Source organism: Nuphar pumila, chromosome 2 (genome assembly GCF_984573655.1).
Source record: "Nuphar pumila chromosome 2, dmNupPumi1.hap1.1, whole genome shotgun sequence".
Lineage (NCBI taxonomy): Eukaryota > Viridiplantae > Streptophyta > Magnoliopsida > Nymphaeales > Nymphaeaceae > Nuphar > Nuphar pumila.
Genome location: NC_143250.1, coordinates 121,055,276 through 121,074,432, shown reverse-complemented (window position 1 = coordinate 121,074,432; position 19,157 = coordinate 121,055,276). Strand labels below are relative to the sequence as shown.

The 19,157-nt window shown below is 40.0% G+C and overlaps 1 protein-coding gene across 3 annotated transcripts in view; it reads left to right on the top strand.

Moving 5' to 3' along the window:
- Positions 1-357: 357 nt before the first annotated feature.
- The window catches only part of LOC149846952 (uncharacterized), a 133,595-nt gene continuing 114,795 nt past the window's right edge, over positions 358-19,157 (top strand). Inside the window, exons 1-2 of one of the 3 annotated variants that reach the window (XM_089996683.1) lie at positions 358-615; positions 1,385-1,476. The gene's annotated coding sequence lies outside the window, so the exon portion shown is untranslated. The remainder of the gene's footprint in view (positions 616-1,384; positions 1,477-19,157) is intronic. The other 2 variants (XM_089996682.1, XM_089996684.1) reach the window with 2 other exon arrangements.

The window sequence follows — 19,157 nt, the reverse complement described above, 5'->3', positions numbered from 1 at the left end:
TAAATAGTAATAATTAACAAGTAACAAGTTTTCATGCAACTAATTAAGTAAAATAGTAATAGTATTTAAGTTACTATATAATAGTTAATTTTTAAAATTTTATATTATTAAAAATTAATAAATAACTCAAGCCCATCGGGTCGACTAGGGCTTAGCTCACGTATATACCGGGCCAAAACCCGTCCCGGTACCTAACTGGCCCGTGCGTAAGGCCCAAACCCGGGCCGCCCGGCCCGTTGCTCACCCCTACCCAGCGTTTGACAGGATCCGCTCTGCATCCAACCATCTCCTCCCTAACCCGTCTTTACTAGTTTACTTTGCGTTTTGGCCTTGCATCCCTTTCTTTTACATTTGTGAAACACCTTCCAATCTGAAACGTTTGAAATTCCCAATAATTTCGTCGGCTCCTCTGCTTCAATAGATTGCTCTGGAGAAGTCTGTGCGCAGGTCCATCTCTCTCTCTCTCTCTCTGGAGAAGTTTGGACTCACGGTCATCTTTGTGCTTATTTATGGTTTCTTAGAAAGGGGGGAAAAAGAAAATCAAGAGTTTCGGTCTCCCTGTTAATACGGGACTCTTCCCCGAAAAGGCTGTGCTTTGTTCCTGGACGCCCTTTTGTAAGGCCCTTCTTGTCTTTCCTTTTTCTCTTTTTTATTTTGCCCCGAAAAATTTATTTGAATAATTGAGCTTTGTAATGATAATCTTTTTCATGGCTTCCATACTTCTTTACAACCTACTGGAAAGTCTAATATGTTTGGTCCATGCACTCTCAAACCTGATTGCAATTGGCACTGGCTTGGGCAGACTCGACCTTGAGTTTCATTTTCCATTCAAGCTAGGGTAGAGATTCAAGAATGCGTTTTTTATTGGGTCGTTCGATCTAAAAGAACGTCAGAGGGGTTCGCTTCCCAACCCAATGCTAAGATTCTAAGAAAGTCCGTACATAATTGATGATAACTACACCCTCCTGAAAATTATAGAGTTGTATTGTGGAACCTTAATATTCCATGTCTTTGAATTCAACTTTGTCCTCGACAAGCCGGGTGACATGTTTGATATCTGATTTCTTCAGTGTGATTAAGTCTGAAAGTCGATTCTGAGCAGTAACATAACAATGTAACTTCTTTTCTAGGAAATATTTTGAAAATATCACGACATTATAGACATCTTAAGGTAAGCTGATAATATCAGCAAAATATCTTGACATTTTCAAAATATCACCAAAATACAAAATATCGTGAAAATATCAAGATATTATTATAATATTTTTGAAAAAATTCTTATTTGTATATATTTTAAGCAGTGTTATCAATATCGTGTAGCATCATACAATACTATATGCTGAATCTATGAGTGGACCGACTGTGTACAAAAATTTTTGAATAGGGAAAGATGGGACTTAACCTGGTTCGCCAAAATCCTTTAGAAGTGTGAGGACGCCGTCTACGAGTCTCGATTGTCCTTCGCCTGACGGGAAGGTAAGATCCGAACAACTTCTTTGATCTTCGTAGCTTGAATTGCACCGTCGAGAAACTCGGATATGCAAATAAAGATCAAACATGTATAAGTATCCGTTCTAGAACAATGATGACTGAATTTAATGAAATGATTTGAAAAATTACTTTTTTCGGACTCGAGAGTCCGACAGCACCTCCGTGCAGGTACGATGATTGTTGAAATGACGCTTGCAATACCTCTGTGTAGGTATGACAGTTTGAGAGAGAGGGTATGGAAAGCTAGGGCTTGTTCTATCTATTACCAGCACTTGGAGAAATTCCAGATGACCAAGTTCTAGGGGAGGCCCCTATTTATAGTTTTTCGAGTGCGATATATATCACTAGGTTCTTTCGGGTTTGGATTCGGTCCAAATGGGTCCTAGTCTATCCCAAATAGGGATAAGACCAATTTCAAAGAGTCCTCCCCTCCTAAAATTCATGCAGGATGGGGGGAGGGGATGAGAGGTTGGAATGAGATAGAATGAGGATAAGCTAAATGACTTATCCTCTACTCGAGGCGCTGGACCATGAAACTGTTTGGCCGTCCCAAGCATGGACGACCAAACAAACAACAATCCTACAGGTGGGATAGCCAGACTAGGCGCCGTCCCAAGATGGGACCTCACCAGGTGTGGTCGTCCCATCCCAAAACTGGGGATAGAAGGGGACAAGACTGGGCAAGACGAAAGAATTGTCTGCCGTTCAGGACAAGGACAACAACACTGTTTGCCATCCCAGACCAAAACTAGAAGGGTGGGATGACCAACCCAAAACCGAGACAGGGAAAGAGGGCAGGATTAGGCAGGTTAGAGATAGGAATGGCGGGAATATGGCCGTCCCTAGGGTAGGATGATCAGGACAAAATCGTCTCCAGGGCTCGGACGACCAGGAAATGGCCGTCCCCAGGGTGGGATGGCTAGGACATGGCCGTCCCCAAGCTGGGACGACCAAGACATGGCCGTACCCAGGGTGGGACGACCAGCCTTGGCTGGCCATCCCAAGGTGTCCCAAGGCCTTGACAAGGCGGACGGGGGGGGGGGGGGGGGGACAAGCAGGACCTGCTGTCCAACACTAGGACGATAGGGACAAGCCTACTGTTGGCATGGAGACGATTGCACCGAGAGGCCGGATGAGCTGTCCTGTCGTTCGGGACAAGAGAGAGAGAGAAACAAATGGACTTTTTGGGATATTCTAAAATCCTACTGCAATATCGCGCATTTTTTTTCAGGATTTTTTATAAAGGCAAAAAATATAATTTTTAAGTTGATAAAATCATGGACTATGTCACACAGACTCTTCTAACAGGGCACCACACCCACGTCGCACCCGCACCCAGGCGGGTGCGACACTTGGACATAGCTTCCTTTGTGTTAGGTGAAGTCAACCACACTGAGGTCCATTTCTATCCAAAAGTAGATTTGATTAACCCTAATCAAGTTTATTTTTATCTATATTATATATATATATATATATATATATATATATATATATATATATATATATATAAAAATACATAAATGCACACAAATACACATAGTGTTAACTTAAAACTGTTACAAATATATATATATATATATATATATATATATATATATATATATATATATATATATATATATATATATATCCTCCCCACACCCCCGCACCCAGCTTTTTTTAAAGTGCCGCATCGCCACATCCACACCCGTACACGCACCCGCATCCGCATCCACACCTATGTGACATAGATCATGGAAAAATATTTAAAATAAAGGTGATGTCTGACACGACATAGTTGAGCCAATTATAATTTGAGATTTTTTTGGGTTTTAAACTTTAAATTCGAGCAAAAATCAGGTTAAATTCAGGTATGACCACCGTTCGATCCGCCTCGGAATGTAGATCGCGTTGGCGACCTGTTTTTCTGAAATTGGATTAACGAAATATGCATTTTTAAAAAATGACCAGCCTCTATTTTTGACATTTTTCTGGATTGGATTGGATTAGATCCGCTCAATTTGATCAAAGTTAATATGGATTTGGACCGAGTCCAGGATCCATATTGATTAGGATCTGGTCTAGGTACGATCCATGTGGATTTAGATATTGGATCCGAAATCCATCAATGTCCATTTTAAAACTTTAAATTCAACTTTTAAATTAGAGATATGATGAGCCATACAGCTTTCCAAAGGGGGGCGGCACCCTCTGGAATATTCTTTTGGATATTAAATTAAATAATTAATAAAATAAAATGATAAAAATCTAGAAGATAGAGTAGAGTTCTACGTGTAGTAAAACTCTACCCATAAGAGGGTTCTAGAGGGGATGCCACCCCCTTCTAGACTCATTTACATAAAATATAAAAAGGAGGAATAGAAGCCTCTCTCTCTAGAATTCGTCTTCTAGAGAGAGAGAAATAAGAGCAAAAATCGTGAGGTGAGAGGAAAACGAAAAAATAAAGAAAGAAAGAAAAGGACAAGAAGAAAATAAGAAAAGTACTTTTTTTTCAAAGCATCCATCGATTTTCTACTTTTTTTCATGCTACGAATCAAGGTATGGGTTTCTCTCTAATTTCTCACGGGAAGGAATAATAAATTGATTTGGGCATAGGTTTAGAGGGAAAAAGGGAAATTTGATCTAAAAAAAAAATATATATATATATATATATACATAGATTTATTTTATTGGATTGTCGATTTCCTTTGTACATCAAATCTGCAAATATGCATGATTTTGATCTCATATATGTCGATTTTCTTGTTGCATCTGAATATGCATGTAGTACAGGTCAATGATTTTCCCTGCTATTGCATATTGAATATATATATTCAGTTTTGATGATTTTTCTTTGTTTCTGCATAATTATATATGCTGATCGACTTTGTTGTTGAGTGTTCATGCTCACGCAAGTGTGTGTGTGTATATATATATATATTTCAGGTTGTCGGTTTCCATGCTTATGCAATAGGGATATTTATTCATGAATATATTTTTAGATCTGATCATCTCCAGTTCATGCATCTAAATATACATATCTGGTTCAGATTTGTCTATTGTTCATGCATCTGAACATATATTGTTTGATTTAGTTTTGCCATGTGACAAAACCATGCATCTGAAAACATATTGTTTTGATTCAGATCTGCCGAGTCACATGTTCATGCATCTAAACATATGGTTTTGGTTTAGATGTTGTCAAGTTATATGTCCATGCTCTTGAATATCTTGTTTGATTTCAGATTTGCTGAGTTACATGACCATGCAGCCGAATATATTTTTGATTTAGATTTTTGTCCAGTTTCATATACATGCATTTGAATATATGTTTGATTCAGACTTATCAAGTTTTCTACTCATGTATATATGCAGCCAGCATGTTCTGCAGGCTCTTATGCGCATATTTTTGGGTCTGGCCGACCCATGTACATGATGTTAATCATATACATGGATCAACCAGCATGCTGCACAGGTTAGTACAGGTCTGACCGACCCATGTACATGATTTTGATCATGTATATGGATCAGCAAGCATGCTGTCCATGAGTGTACAGAGGTCTGGCCGGCCCATGTACATGTTTGTGAACATGTACATGGATTAGCCAACAGACTGTTGAATCTATATCTTTGGCCTGACCGACCTATGCACATGATTGAGATCATGTACATGGATCCGCCAACAGGCTAGTATATGAGTATTTGTGGTCTGGCTGACCCATGTACATGATTTTGATCATGTACATGGATCAGCCAACATGCTGTTCGCTTGTATATTTTATGCTTTGCCGACCCATGTGCATGATTCTGATCATATACATGGATCAACCCCAGCTATTGGCTTGATATCCAGACCAGTTATGGTCTAGTTATTGTTGTGTGGTTGATTCAGGTACTAGAATCTGATCGTGTACATGAATCTGATGCGTGGATTGCATAGTTATTGTTATGATTGACACATGTACAACCGAAAAAGCAGTGGTAAATTTATTACATAGTTGATTTGAGTGTATGAAATTGGTCATGTACTTAAATCTGATTGGAATATGTATTCTTTTTGAGATGATACACAAATCCGATACTAAATGGATAAGTTTGCAAATTGTGCATGTCATACGCATGAACTTGAAGTTAATTTGATATTTGCATGACTGTAATCATATGCATGTTTGGTTGATTATGCATGAAATTAATCATGAACGGTGTGTTTTGCAAGCATTGTGTTCGCATGCATATGTGCTTGGCTTAATGAACATTCATTTTGTGTGTTTTGAATATGTATTCTAAACATGTTTAGAAATAGTGTTTGTGTTGCATGTTTACTGAAATTTTGTAATTTTGTATAAATCATTTTTGAGATATATGGATGGTCAGATGTGAACCACTGTGGGCTGTGTAGGCCAAGAGCATGTGTTCCTCCAACTGTTATTGAATTTATTTATTCATTCCCAAATTTATTTATAAAAATTCATTGATTTTTCAAACTTAATTACACTGTTAAATTACGAGGGCTAGGGCCCGAAGTTGTATGTTTTGCATGTAAATTTGCAAAACGGTTCTTGTATAAAGAACTTGAAATTTGTTTTGAAATGGTAAAAGAGACCAAACAGTGTAATTAATTTGTTTCTTGATGTTCCTTCCATAGCATGAGAATCTTGTATGGTGGTCTTGGGGGGACTGTGAGGATATTAAAACTTCGTGTGCGATTGTGCCCCTGAACCTGATATGGTGGTTCACCTACCGTCTACGGTTTTAGAAAGATTCAACCACTTTGCATGGGGTGTTGCTGTTGAGTCAACTGTAGTTTTGATATATCAAGAAAGTAATGTCAATGGTTGAAGATTTTCATTGATGTCCCGACATTAGGTGACAATTCCTAACCTTCCGATATCAGGTAGGGTTTCCTGATATCGGTTGAGAAACCAGTGTGAAACCCAATAATAAAGTATAAATTGTGTGTTAAACTACAACTCAGAACTTAACTTGGGCTTCGGGAATTGTGTCTGTCTTGAGTATCCGTTAGTTTAAGGAAAAGTGAAAATTAAATTTGTGTGCATTTAATAGGGACATGCACGATGCACGCAACTCTGATAAATAACTTAATAAGTTATTTATGCATGTGCATTGAATCATTCGTAGGTTAAGACTTTTTGAGATGCGGTAAAATTACGAATTTTGCCAAACAAAATTAAATCAATGAAATCACGTATAAATTTTGTTCAACTAAGTGGTTAGCGAAAAGCTTTTCCCATGAACTCATTGTGAGTTGTTTTGATCACTTTAAGAGCTTATGGGTTTGGGTTTACACAGAATGTGTGCATCTTCGTTGACCTTGATTAATTTAGATTACGATATTTGCAGATAACCTTTGAAGAAAATTTCGAGGATGAAATTCTTTTAAGAGGGGGTAGATATGGATTGGATCCAGGTTGGATCCGACCGGATCCAACCGGATCCAACCCAGATTCGGGCTAGTCGACATCCCCCCCCCCCTGTTGGTCTATTTAAACCCCCAGGGGGGTTTCCTTTTTTTTAGAAAACCCGTCACCTCTCGTCATCTCTCTTCCTTGTCGGGATCACGAGTTTCGATGCCTCACCTCTCTCTCTACGTAACCCTCTCTCGACCTTGATTCCCTCCCGTCTCTCTCTCCCTTGTTGAAAAACAGGCCTGACACACCTCAACCCCCTCTGCGTATCTCTCTTTTTGTCTCCCTCTTTTCCCTCGACCCTCGCTTTCCGCCTCTCTCTCTCTCTGCACTCCCATCCGATCACCGGAGCTCGCCCCAGTCGGATCGCCACTCACCTCTGCCGGTAAGTGCTCTCTCTTGTCCCTCTATTTTTCTGGCACCCTCCTGCCCCTCTCTTCTTCCCTGCTAGCTCACCGACAAACCAGAGCCACCAGCGGTGGTGGCTCTGGCTTGTCAGGTGAGAGGGGTGCCCAACACCCTCTCCTGTAACCCTTCTCGATTTTAGTAGCAGCCTACGACTGCTACTGCTGCTATGGTGGGACGACCGCAAGGGAGGGGGATAAGGCCACTCCCCTGTCACCCCCTTTTTACCTATCGCAGTCTCGACTGCTGTTGTAGGTGCAAGGGAGGGTGCCTCCCTTGCCTTGCCGCGTACTAGCCACCAACAGTGGTGGCTGGTCATGGTGAACCCGAGCTGAGTTCGGGCTTCCAGCACCCTGCAACACCACCAAGGCGGGTAGGGATCCTTGCCTGGCTCCAACCCTCTCTCCTTTTTTTCCCTACTCTGTTAGCAGGTAGCGACAACCATGACAGTGGCTTGGCCGTCGACCTCTCCTCTTTCCCCCCTGTTCGAGGACCAAGCCAGGTTCAGTCCTATCCCGGTTTGGGACCGAGTGTGGCTTGGCCTTGTTAAAATACGATGATCTCCACGTTCACCTGTGCAAGAAAGGAGAAACACGATATTGGGAAAGAGGCTGCAGAAAAATAACACGTTAAAGTGTTTAGCATGTTCTCATTGAATTAGGGTATGAGTATTTAACTAATACATAATTTTAGGGTAAAAGAATACCCTTTAATAACAAACAAAATTACAACGCTCTATGTTTGGATCTTGATCCGATCCAGTATAGAAGTCGGGTCTGGTCCTACACAGACCCAATACCGACTTCTTTTCAGCCTCCCTCAAGTTGTGCATGGTCTTGAACCTTGAACAACTTGCCTTTCAGAAACCAAAATTTGTCCTTTGTCAGCCCTTGTGAAAATATCTGCAACTTGCTCATCAGTTCGCACAAACATAGGCTCAATCTCCTTTTCTTCAACCTTTTTCCTGACAAAATGCTGATCTATCTCAATATGCTTGGATCGACTATGATAGATGGGGTTAAAAGACATATTGATGGCATTTTGATTATCACACAAAAGAAGTGATCGAGCAATCAGTTCTCCTATCTCTGTTAGGAGATGTCTTATCCATGTAGCCTCAGCAGTGGCAACAACCATCGATCTATATTCAGCCTCTGTACTCGACCTAGCAACCGCCTTTTGCTTTCTACTACTCCAAGAGACCATGTTCGACCCAATGAAACTACAATAACCAGATACTGACAGTCGTTCATCTGGGTCACCCGCCTAATCAGCATCAACATAAATAATGATTTCATGGCCACCTTGATTTGATTCACTTTTCCTGTACACCAGCCCATCACAAACTGTACCTTTTAGATACCGTAGTATTTGCTTAACTGCCTCCATGTGCTGTGTATGAGGTTCATGCATAAACTGAGATACCTGATTAATCGAATACACTATAATCGGGTCTAGTAAAAGTTAGGTATTGCAACATGCCAACTATGCTGCGATACCTAGTGGGATCCTTATATAAATCTCCTTATTTAGAACTTAGTTTCTGATGGATGATACTTGGAGTTGCTAATGGCTTACAATCTTTCATGCCTGCCCTACTAAGAATATCCATTGTATATTTGTGTTGAGTAAGAGTAAGGGTATCACATGTCTTATCAACTTCGACCCCAAGAAAATACCGCAGATCTTTCATTTTGAATCTCTGCTTTAATAACTTCTTTACTTCTTCAATATGATCTCTACAGTTCCCTATGATAATAATATTATCTACATATATCAATAGAAGAGTGGTGACATCTCGTTCATTGTGAATGAATAATGAGTGATCTAGAAGAGACTGAGAGAAACCATGCTTCTGTATTTCCAATGAAAAACTCTCGAACCATGACCGAGAAGCTTGTTTTAATCCATAGAGTGCTCTTTTCAACTTGCATATATACTGATTGGCATCGTGTTCTGCGTACCCAGTGGGTTGTTATTAGAATGTGGAATATGGATTGGATATGGATTCGATATCGGATCCGATATCAGATCCATATCCATCCACGAGTTTTACTTTAGCTGTATTATAATGTAACATGTGTTACTTATAAGGGGCAATTTTGTCCCTGTAAATTATAATTGTAACCCTATACTAATAAAGGCACGAGTGCAGCAACCGAGACATTAAAAGGCTGCCGACTTCTCAAGAAAGGTTCTCTCTCTCTCTCTCACGTGTTTTCACATGGTATCAGAGCGCGCTGTATTCCTGGGTGAAAAAGGATCTTCTTCCTCAGCGACGTGAACTAGCGACGTGAACTACCAAATCTGTTCACGTGCACTAGCCAAGACTGCTGCAGCAAAAGCCGAGTTTTCAGAACTCGTGAATCTGCCTTCCTCAGCAACGTGAATCAGTTCACGTAAATCAGCAAAAACCGAGTTTTCAGAACTCGTGAATCTGCCTTCCTCAGCAACGTGAATCAGTTCACGTAAATCAGGTTCCCATTCTATTTCCTCTATTCCTTTCTGTAGGCATCTACTTCTTGATTTGTTTGTCCCCTTCACTCAAAAAGAAGCTGAGTTCTTCTTATTTGTCGTGATTTCACCGTAATTTATTTTTCTTATTCCTCGTGGTTTCACCGTGATTTGGTTTCACCTTCTTTTCTTATAGTTCCGTGATTTCACCCTCTTTTCTTATTGTTCTCCTTATTCCTCTTATTTCACACAGCAACTGCTGTAATCTCTCTTATTCCTTTTAATTCACACACAGCAACTGACCGTAATCTTTCTTATTCATTTTAATTCACACACAGCATCTGCACTTCTTTTTCTTAATTCACACAACCACTGCAGGTCCCTTCTTCTTCTTCATTCATTCACAGTTGGTTACTTCTTCATTCATTCACAGTTTATACAAGAAGGCTGAATTCGTTTCTTCTGGTACCTATTTTTGTCATAAGCTGCGTCACTCTATTCTTTGTTTTCAGCCACATTCCTGTCATAAGCCTACAAATGGATTCTTCAGGCAGTTCTAGTCTTTCCTCCAACTTCCTGGGGCAACTGGTTTCGGAAAAAATGAATACAAATAACTATCTGACTTGGAAAAGGCAGATTACCCCCTTTATTCGCAGTCAAGATCTTTCAGGTCACTTGGATGGCTCCACTCAAATACCTCCGGAATTTGTCACCACCGAAGAAAAAGGAGATGGAGCAATGTCAAGCACCATCCGCAATCCTGTATTTACTGCTTGGATGAAACGTGATCAGGCTCTCGTCGCATATATCACTTCCACACTATCGCAAGAAGTTTTGGTTTCTATCCCTGATGATTGCACATCTAAAGTATTGTGGGAAACTTTAGCTCAAACCTACTCTCAGATATCAGAGGCTAAGGTGCTATTTCTCAAGCGTGAATTTCAGCTTTTAAAGAAGGGAGCAATGACCATTATTGAATTTTTAAATCAAGTCAAAAGCATCACAGATCAATTAGCCCTTGTTGGATATCCAGTGTCCGATAAAGAAAAGGTGCAACAAACACTGAATGCCCTGGGATCAGAGTATCATGTACTTGTCACTTCTTTATTATGCTTGCCTTCGTTGGCCAGTTTTGAGGAATTACGTGCTAAACTCTTCAAATACGAGATGTCTTTGAAAAGCATATCTGATGCTTCAGCAGGGCAATCATCTACGCATGAGATTCTTGTCACAGGGATGTTTGCTGATCGTACACGGGGAGGGCGTGGCAGAGGCAAGGGAAATCCAATTCAGGGTGGACGTGGGATACTACCTACACCAAATTCTAATGCCAATTTTTCAAAGAATGTTCCCACATGCTATCAGTGCAACAAGCGAGGTCATATCAAGGCCAACTGCTGGTTCAACCCACAAAATTGGAATAGAATGCAAAACACCAGAAATGTTGGTGCATCAGGAACTGCAGGTACGTTACGAGTCAATAAGGATGCTAAGGATCTCCTTCTATCTGCTATGGCCAACTTGAATCTGAAGCAAAATGATGATGGAATATGGTATGTTGACTCTGGGGCAACAACCCATGTCACTGGTAATGCAGGTAAGTTCTCTACTATGACTCCCTATTTTGGAAAATCTAATATTGTAACCGAAGATGGGACTCACCACCCTATTTCGAACATAGGCAATGTCGTCATTCCTTTGTCTGAGTCATCCATTCCTTTATCTGATGTTGTTCATGCACCAAATATAAAGAAAAATATTGTATCTGTTTCCAAGCTTGTTGATTCTACCAATTCTTCTGTAGAATTTACTCCTACTTCTGTCTTTGTAAAGGATCTTTAAACGAAGGAGATGTTCGCTAAAGGAGAGCGACGTGGAGACATGTATGTCTTTAATGAAGATCCAACCTCCAGTGTCCTGAAGCCCCAGTCTGATCCCGTCCTCAAAAGTGTCTTAAGTACATCCAAATGTAATAAGTCAGATCTCTCGCATTCTCGTCTTGGTCATTGTAGTCAAGTCTTTATTAAAAAGTTAGTGTCCAATGGTCTTCTTTCGGAGTCTGTTTCATCTTTATTGAGAAATAAAATGTCCCAGTTGTCAGGTCTGCAAAAGTCATGTACTTCCCTTTCATCAAATAAATAAAAGAGCTTCTATATCTTTTGAGATAATATGTTCAGATGTTTGGGGCCCAGCTCCTAATCCTTCCTCTTCTGGAAGTAAATATTATGTATCCTTTATTGACAACTTCTCTCGTTTTACCTGAATATTCTTTATGAAATACAAATCAGAGGTTTTTTCCATTTTTCGTCACTTTCATGCCTATGTTAAAAATCAATTCTCTCAAAATATCCAAATTCTCCAATGTGATGGGGGTGGTGAGTATTCCTCTAAAGAATTTTTAGATTTTCTCCAAGATAATGGGATGCATCGTAGAGTTTCTTGCCCGTACACACCACAACAAAATGGAATCGCTGAACGTAAACACAGACATATTGTGGAAAGTGCAATGAGTATGATGCATGGGAGTAACTTACCCATTAGTCTTTGGTCTGAAGCCTTTCACACTGCCACTCATGTGATAAACCGCCTTCTCATGCCTATTCTTGAAAATCAATCTCCCTATTATGTTCTCTTTGGTGCACATCCCGATTATAATGAGTTACGAGTTTTTGGATGCACATGTTATGTTCATATTGACAAATCCATGAGAACTAAATTCCAAGACAAAGCCTCTATATGCCAATTTGTAGGTTATGCAGATGAACACAAGGGTTACAGATGCTATGATCCTGCCAATAAGAACAAAATTTCCAGAAATGTTGTTTTTGATGAAAATAATTTTCTGGGAAAAGAAACAGGTGCCAATCGTGAACCTACTGGTTCAGTTGCTAATTGGTATGATCCATGGCTTAATGCTGAACTTATTTCACATGTTGCCAAGCATACTATTCTGCCTCCTGAAAGCATACATGGTGAGACCGTTTCAGATGATGCATCACAAACAGAGTGTCTAAGATACAAAGGAAATGTGTATACCAGGAGATCTAGAGAGCAAACGAATGTACCTACTGAAGAACACATTGCATTGTCTAATGACAGAGAAGCACCAAGAAGATCAGGCAGAATAAGGCATCCTATTGAAAAGTGGGTTAGTTATGACAACTTTTCTATGGACTTTCAGATCTTTCTATCCCAGATTGAAAAACACGATGAACCACTTGGTTTTCATCAAGCTATCCAATCCAACAAATGGATTGAAGCGATGAATGAGGAGATCGAGGCACTTCATGAATGTCGAACATGGGAGATAGTTAGCTGTCCTCCAGATAAAAATGTTGTTGGTTCCAAATGGGTTTATAAAATTAAATATAAACCGGATGGTAGCATTGAACGGTACAAGGCGCGTCTTGTGGCCAAGGGTTTCACTCAAGAATATGGTCAGGATTATGATGAGACATTCAGCCCAGTGGTGAGAATGGGAACTATTCACATTATACTTGGCCTGGCAATTGAACATGGGTGGATCCTCAGTCAACTTGATGTTAAGAATGCATTCCTTCATGGGGACTTAAAGGAAGAAGTCTATATGGAGCAGTCTCAAGGTTATGCAGAGGGAAGCCCAAAAGAATATGTATGCAAGTTAACCAGAGCTTTATATGGATTGGAGCAAGCTTCTAGGTCATGGTTTGAAAGTTTTTCCTTAGAAATCCATAAACATGGTTTCTTTCGTTCCCAACTTGATCATTCTCTGTTCATATATAGGAACAGTACCACTGTGGTTTTCTTACTCATATATGTTGATGATATTGTTATCACTGGTAATGCTCCAGACCACATTCAGCGAATTAAAGTTCTATTGAGTATGCGGTTCAAAATGAAAGACTTTGGGGAGCTGAGATATTTTCTTGGAGTAGAGGTAGATAGACAAGGTGATAAAATGTCATTAACTCAACATAAATACACTCTTGATCTTCTGGCTAAAGCAGGAATGACAGATTGTAAACCTCTACCCACAGCCAGTGTTGTTAACCAAAGGCTCAGTATTTGTGATGGTGAGTTATATCCTGATGCAGTCAAGTATCGGAGTTTAGTAGGTATGTTACAATACCTTACCTTCACTAGACCAGACATTGTGTATTCTGTCAATCAAGTATCTCAATTCATGCATGAACCAAAGACTGGTCACATGGATGATGTCAAACACATCCTTCGCTATCTTAAACGAACGGTGGGTGATGGACTCACATACACTCAGTCTTCATGGAAATCACCAAAACGTGACATACTTGCCTATACAGATGCAGACTGGGCAGGGGATCCAGATGAGAGAAGGTCTGTTTCAGGATACAGTGTTTTCATTGGGATAAATCTTGTCTCATGGAGTAGCAGAAAACAGAAGACTGTGGCAAGATCTAGCACAGAGGCAGAGTATAGATCTATGGCAGCTACCACAGCAGAAGTGACCTGGATTAGGCATCTTCTTACAGAGATGGGAGAGGATATCTCAAATTCGACACTTATGTGTGATAATAGAAGTGCTATACAAATTGCATTCAATCCTGTTCATGACAGTCGGACTAAACATATTGAAATCGATCAACATTTCATCAGACAAAAGATAGCCGACAAAGAGATTGAACCAGTTTATGTGCCTTCAGAAGACCAAGTTGCCGATATGTTTACAAAAGGTCTTACAAGTCATCGCTTCTGGTATCTGAAGAACAAGTTGCACATGGTTCAACCCCATGCACAACTTGAGGGAGGGTATTAGAATGTGGAATATGGATTGGATATGGATCCGATATCGGATCCATATCCATCCACGAGTTTTACTTTAGCTGTATTATAATGTAACATGTGTTACTTATAAGGGGCAATTTTGTCCTTGTAAATTATAATTGTAACCCTATACTAATAAAGGCACGAGTGCAACAACCGAGACATTAAAAGGCTGCCGACTTCTCAAGAAAGGTTCTCTCTCTCTCTCACGTGTTTTCACAGTTGTTTAATATAAACTTCCTCTTTTAGGTCTCCATATAAAAAAGGCATTTTTTACATCTAGTTGGCTCAATGTCCATCCATGTTCAATGGCTAGACTCAACACAATACGAATGGTCTCCATCTTAACAACATGACTGAAAGTTTCATCAAAGTCCTATCCTTGTTTTTGTGTGAACCCTTTGGCTACAAGTCTAGCTTTATACCTTTCAATGCTCCCATCTGGTTTATATTTTATCTTGTACACCCACTTCGACCCAACCACGTTTCTATTTAGTGGTCTAGGCACAACTTCCCATGTATCACATTCATGTAAGGCTTCCATTTCTTCATTCATCGCTTCGATCCATCTTCTGGAACTCACAACTTGATAGAATGTGAGAGGCTCATCCTCTTTGTTTATGGACGTTAGGAACAATTGAAAATCCAAAGAAATTTTTTTATAGCTAACTCATCTGTCAAGCGGATGTCAGGTCCGGGTGGATCTTCTGATGTCCAACATCTGTGGAGCGGAAGTAGAAGGACCAATATCTGTGCAAGGGATGGATGAGGGGTCTTTCTCACGCCGGGTGTAGACAACACCCTTATACCTTACTGGCTCCAAGTTTTGTGTGGTAACCTCTTCTGGTTGAGAGGCATCTGCTGATTCCTCACATATTTCTTCATGACTGCAACCTGTAGGGCAATCATCCCTAGTATTGGAGAAGAGTTCTGAATTTAACCATAGATAGCACACCTCAACACTGGGGCTTGGAGTAGCAACATGAAGGCTTGGATTAGTAGGTTGATTGTCAAAATTCATCTCGTCAAAAACAACATTTCTCGATATTTTGACTCAATGGATCATAGCACCTATACCCCTTGTAGTCTTCAGCATATCCCAAGAACCTGCATTTTAAGGCTTTGTCCTGAAACTTATGTCTCAATGAACCATCAACATGAACATAGCAAACAGATCCAAACACACGTAATTCATGATAGTTGGGATGAACGCCAAATAGGGAGAAAAATGGTGACCTATTTTCTAAAATGGTCATGGGCAGACGATTTATCACATGGACTGTAGAGTGAAAAGCTTCTGTCCATAGGGAGATTACTTCCGTGCATCATGCTCATTGCACTCTCAACAATATGTCGATGCTTCCTCTCAGCAATCCCATTTTGTTGAGGTGTATGTGGGCAAAACACTATTCTCTTTATCCCATTATGTTGAAGGAAACTAATAAAATCACTAGAAGAGAATTCACCTCCTCCATCACATTGGAAATTGAGAATGTTTGTAGAGAAATGGTTTCTGACAAAGGAATGAAAATTTTGAAACAATCCAAAAACTTCTGATTTGTGTTTCATAAAAAATATCCAAGTATAGCGTGAATAACTATCAATGAAAATAAGGTAATATTTACTGTTGGAAACAAAAGCAATTGGGGCAGGACCTCAGACATCAGAACATATGACCTCAAAGGGCCTTGAAGCTCTCTTATTGATTGAATTTAAAGGCAAAACACGACTCTTACATAAGTGACAACTAAGACACTTTATATCACTGGCTTCTGGACTCAAATTGGACTTAGGAATGAAATTATTCAAGACAAGTTTTTTAATAAAATGACGACCACAATGACCCAAATGACTATGCCAAAGAGTTGGTTATTACATTCAGAAATGACAAATACATAATCGGAAGAAACAAATGATGGATGATGACGAGGCTTCAAGGATGAACAAGCAGAATGAACAGAGGAGGGATCTTCTTGGAAGATGTACATGTTGCCTCGTCTCTTTCCCTCAACGAATGTCTCCCTCGTGCGAAGATCCTCGACATAAACAAAACAGGGAGTAAATTCAACTGAGGCGTTAACATCATCAACAAGTTTTGAGACAGAAACAATATTCTTCTGATTATTAGGAGCATGAATAACATTTGAAAGATTAAGAGAAGATTTGGACATGGGTATAATGGCATTTCCAATATGTGAGATGGAGTGATGAAAACCATCTCCTGTGACTATGTTATTCTTACCAACATAAGGAGTAAGATTCAAGAGCTTACCCGCATCACTCGAGACGTGGGTTGCGGCTCCGGAGTCGACGTACCAAATACCTTTATCATTTTGTTTCATATTCAAGCCTGCCAAGGCTGCCAATAGCAACTCCTTTACTTCTCCATCCCTCTTAGCCTCTGTTTGTGAGGTTTTTCCCTTATTTTAAGGGTTGAATTGCATAGGAAGCAAGTAAGAATGAGCCTTTGTCCCTGTATATTGGGCGTTGGAAGTAGACCACGACCCCCAAAAGCATTTCTCCCTTGTCCTCCCCTTCCTCGAAAAGAATTTCTTCCTCCAACTCTACCATAAGTCAGCCCCGTGGCCAGCACATCCTGAGTTCCTGAATGCGCATGGGTGTCCTCAGAAAACCCTTTCAGGGTCATTTCATACTGCAGTAGCTTTGCACGAAGATCTTCAAATGTTGGAAGCTCTGGGAGACACAACAAGGACGTCACCAGTACAAGATAGTGCGACCCCAATCCACTTAAGGTCTGTTGCACCTTGTCTTTATCACTGACGAGACATCCTATAATAGCCAGTTTATCTGTGATGCCTTTCATTTTATTTAAGTACTCCATAACAGACATCAAATCTTTCTTCAACATTTGAAATTCTCGCTTGAGAAACACGATTCTCGCTTGAGAAACACGATTCTCGCTTCAGAAATCAAAGAATATGTCTGAACTAGCTTGTCCCATAGTTTTTTGGCTGAACAATCATCGGGAATGGCTACAAGAACTTCTTGTGAGAGTGTTGAGGTGATGTATGCTACTAATGCTTGATCTCTTTTCATCCAAGCAACATAATCTAAATTTTTGAGAAGAACAATAGATTGTGCCCCTTTATCGTCCTTCTTTTCTTGCGAAGTGAATTCTGGAGGGGGTGAGACTGATCCATCTAGATGACCAGAGAGATCCTGGCTCCTTATAAAAGGAACAATCTGCCTTTTCCAGGTCAAGAAATTGGAATTATTCAGCTTTTCAGAGACTAATTGGCTAAGAAAGTTAGAGGAAAGGCCTGACTGTGGGAAAGTTGAGTCCATTGGAAGAGATTGTGAAAAGGAAAAAAGAAAGAAAAGTTTCAAGAAAAAAATTTCTGGACCAAATTTTTAACTCACAAAGAACTCAGTTACTCGAATATTCTGTCCCTTTTTTTTTTGAAGTATGACAGATATATTATATTCGGGTATGATCAGAAAGAAAAACTGATCAACTAACTGAATATCAACATTAAATCAGTTCCTGATTAAGTGGAAACGCGAAAGAATATGAATACTTCAAGATAAAAGATATTGCAGACTGAGACAGTAGAAATATTAATTTCAGAGAATATAATATTCAGATCGACAGTGAAAAAAAAACTGAATATCAACATAAAATGGTTCCAGATTAAGTAAAAACATGAAAAACAAGAATACGAGTATTTCGAGATAAAGATTATGCAAACTGAAACCACAAACATTAATTTCAGCAAGTAGAGGATTCTGGTCGACTGCCAGAAACTGATCGATGTCTCTTCACGTCGAGAAACCCAAAACGACGTCGAGAGACCCAACAAGAACCCCTTTGGTTTAAGAAGGAAAAAAAGGAGTGTAGGTAGGCGGCAATCTCTCTTTTCGAATAGATTAACTGATTCTGAATCTCTAGAGATTCAGATCTGAAGAAGAAAATAAATCTCACCATAACTGAAACAGAGGAGGAAGAAGACGTAGAAATAAATTTGAATAAGCGGAAAGAAGAAGGTGTTGACGTTCTTACCAGATCTCAAACAGAAAAGAAAAGAGGAAGAAGACGCAGAAATCGGGGTTGGAAAAATCAGATCATCTCCTTGGTCATTCCTTCTGGAAAAACAATCCCAGGCCCAATTTTAACGCTGCTCTGATACCATGTTAAAATACGATGATCTCCACGTTCACCTGCGCAAGAAAGGAGAAACATGATATTGGGAAAGCGACTGCAGAAAAATAACACGTTAAAGTGTTCAATGTGTTCTTATTGTATTAGGGTATGAGTATTTAACTAATACATAATTTTAGGGTACAAAAATACCCTTTAATAACAAACAGAATTACAACACTCTATGTTTGGATCTTGATCCGATCCGGTATAGAAGTCGGGTTCGGTCCTACACAGACCCAATAACAACTTCTTTTCAAGCCTGACTACCGAGCCCTGACCCCCGTCCTCTTGCCATACCCGAGCAGCAGCAGCTACTGCTGTTGTTGTCTCGAGTCAGGCCAAATCGAGCCTAGCTTGATTCAGTCGAGCTCCCCCGAGCTAGCTCGAGTGTGTAGAGTTTGACTCGGTTCCACCAAGCCAGCTCAGTTGGGTCCTGTCCTGCTCCTTCAATTCTCCTTGGC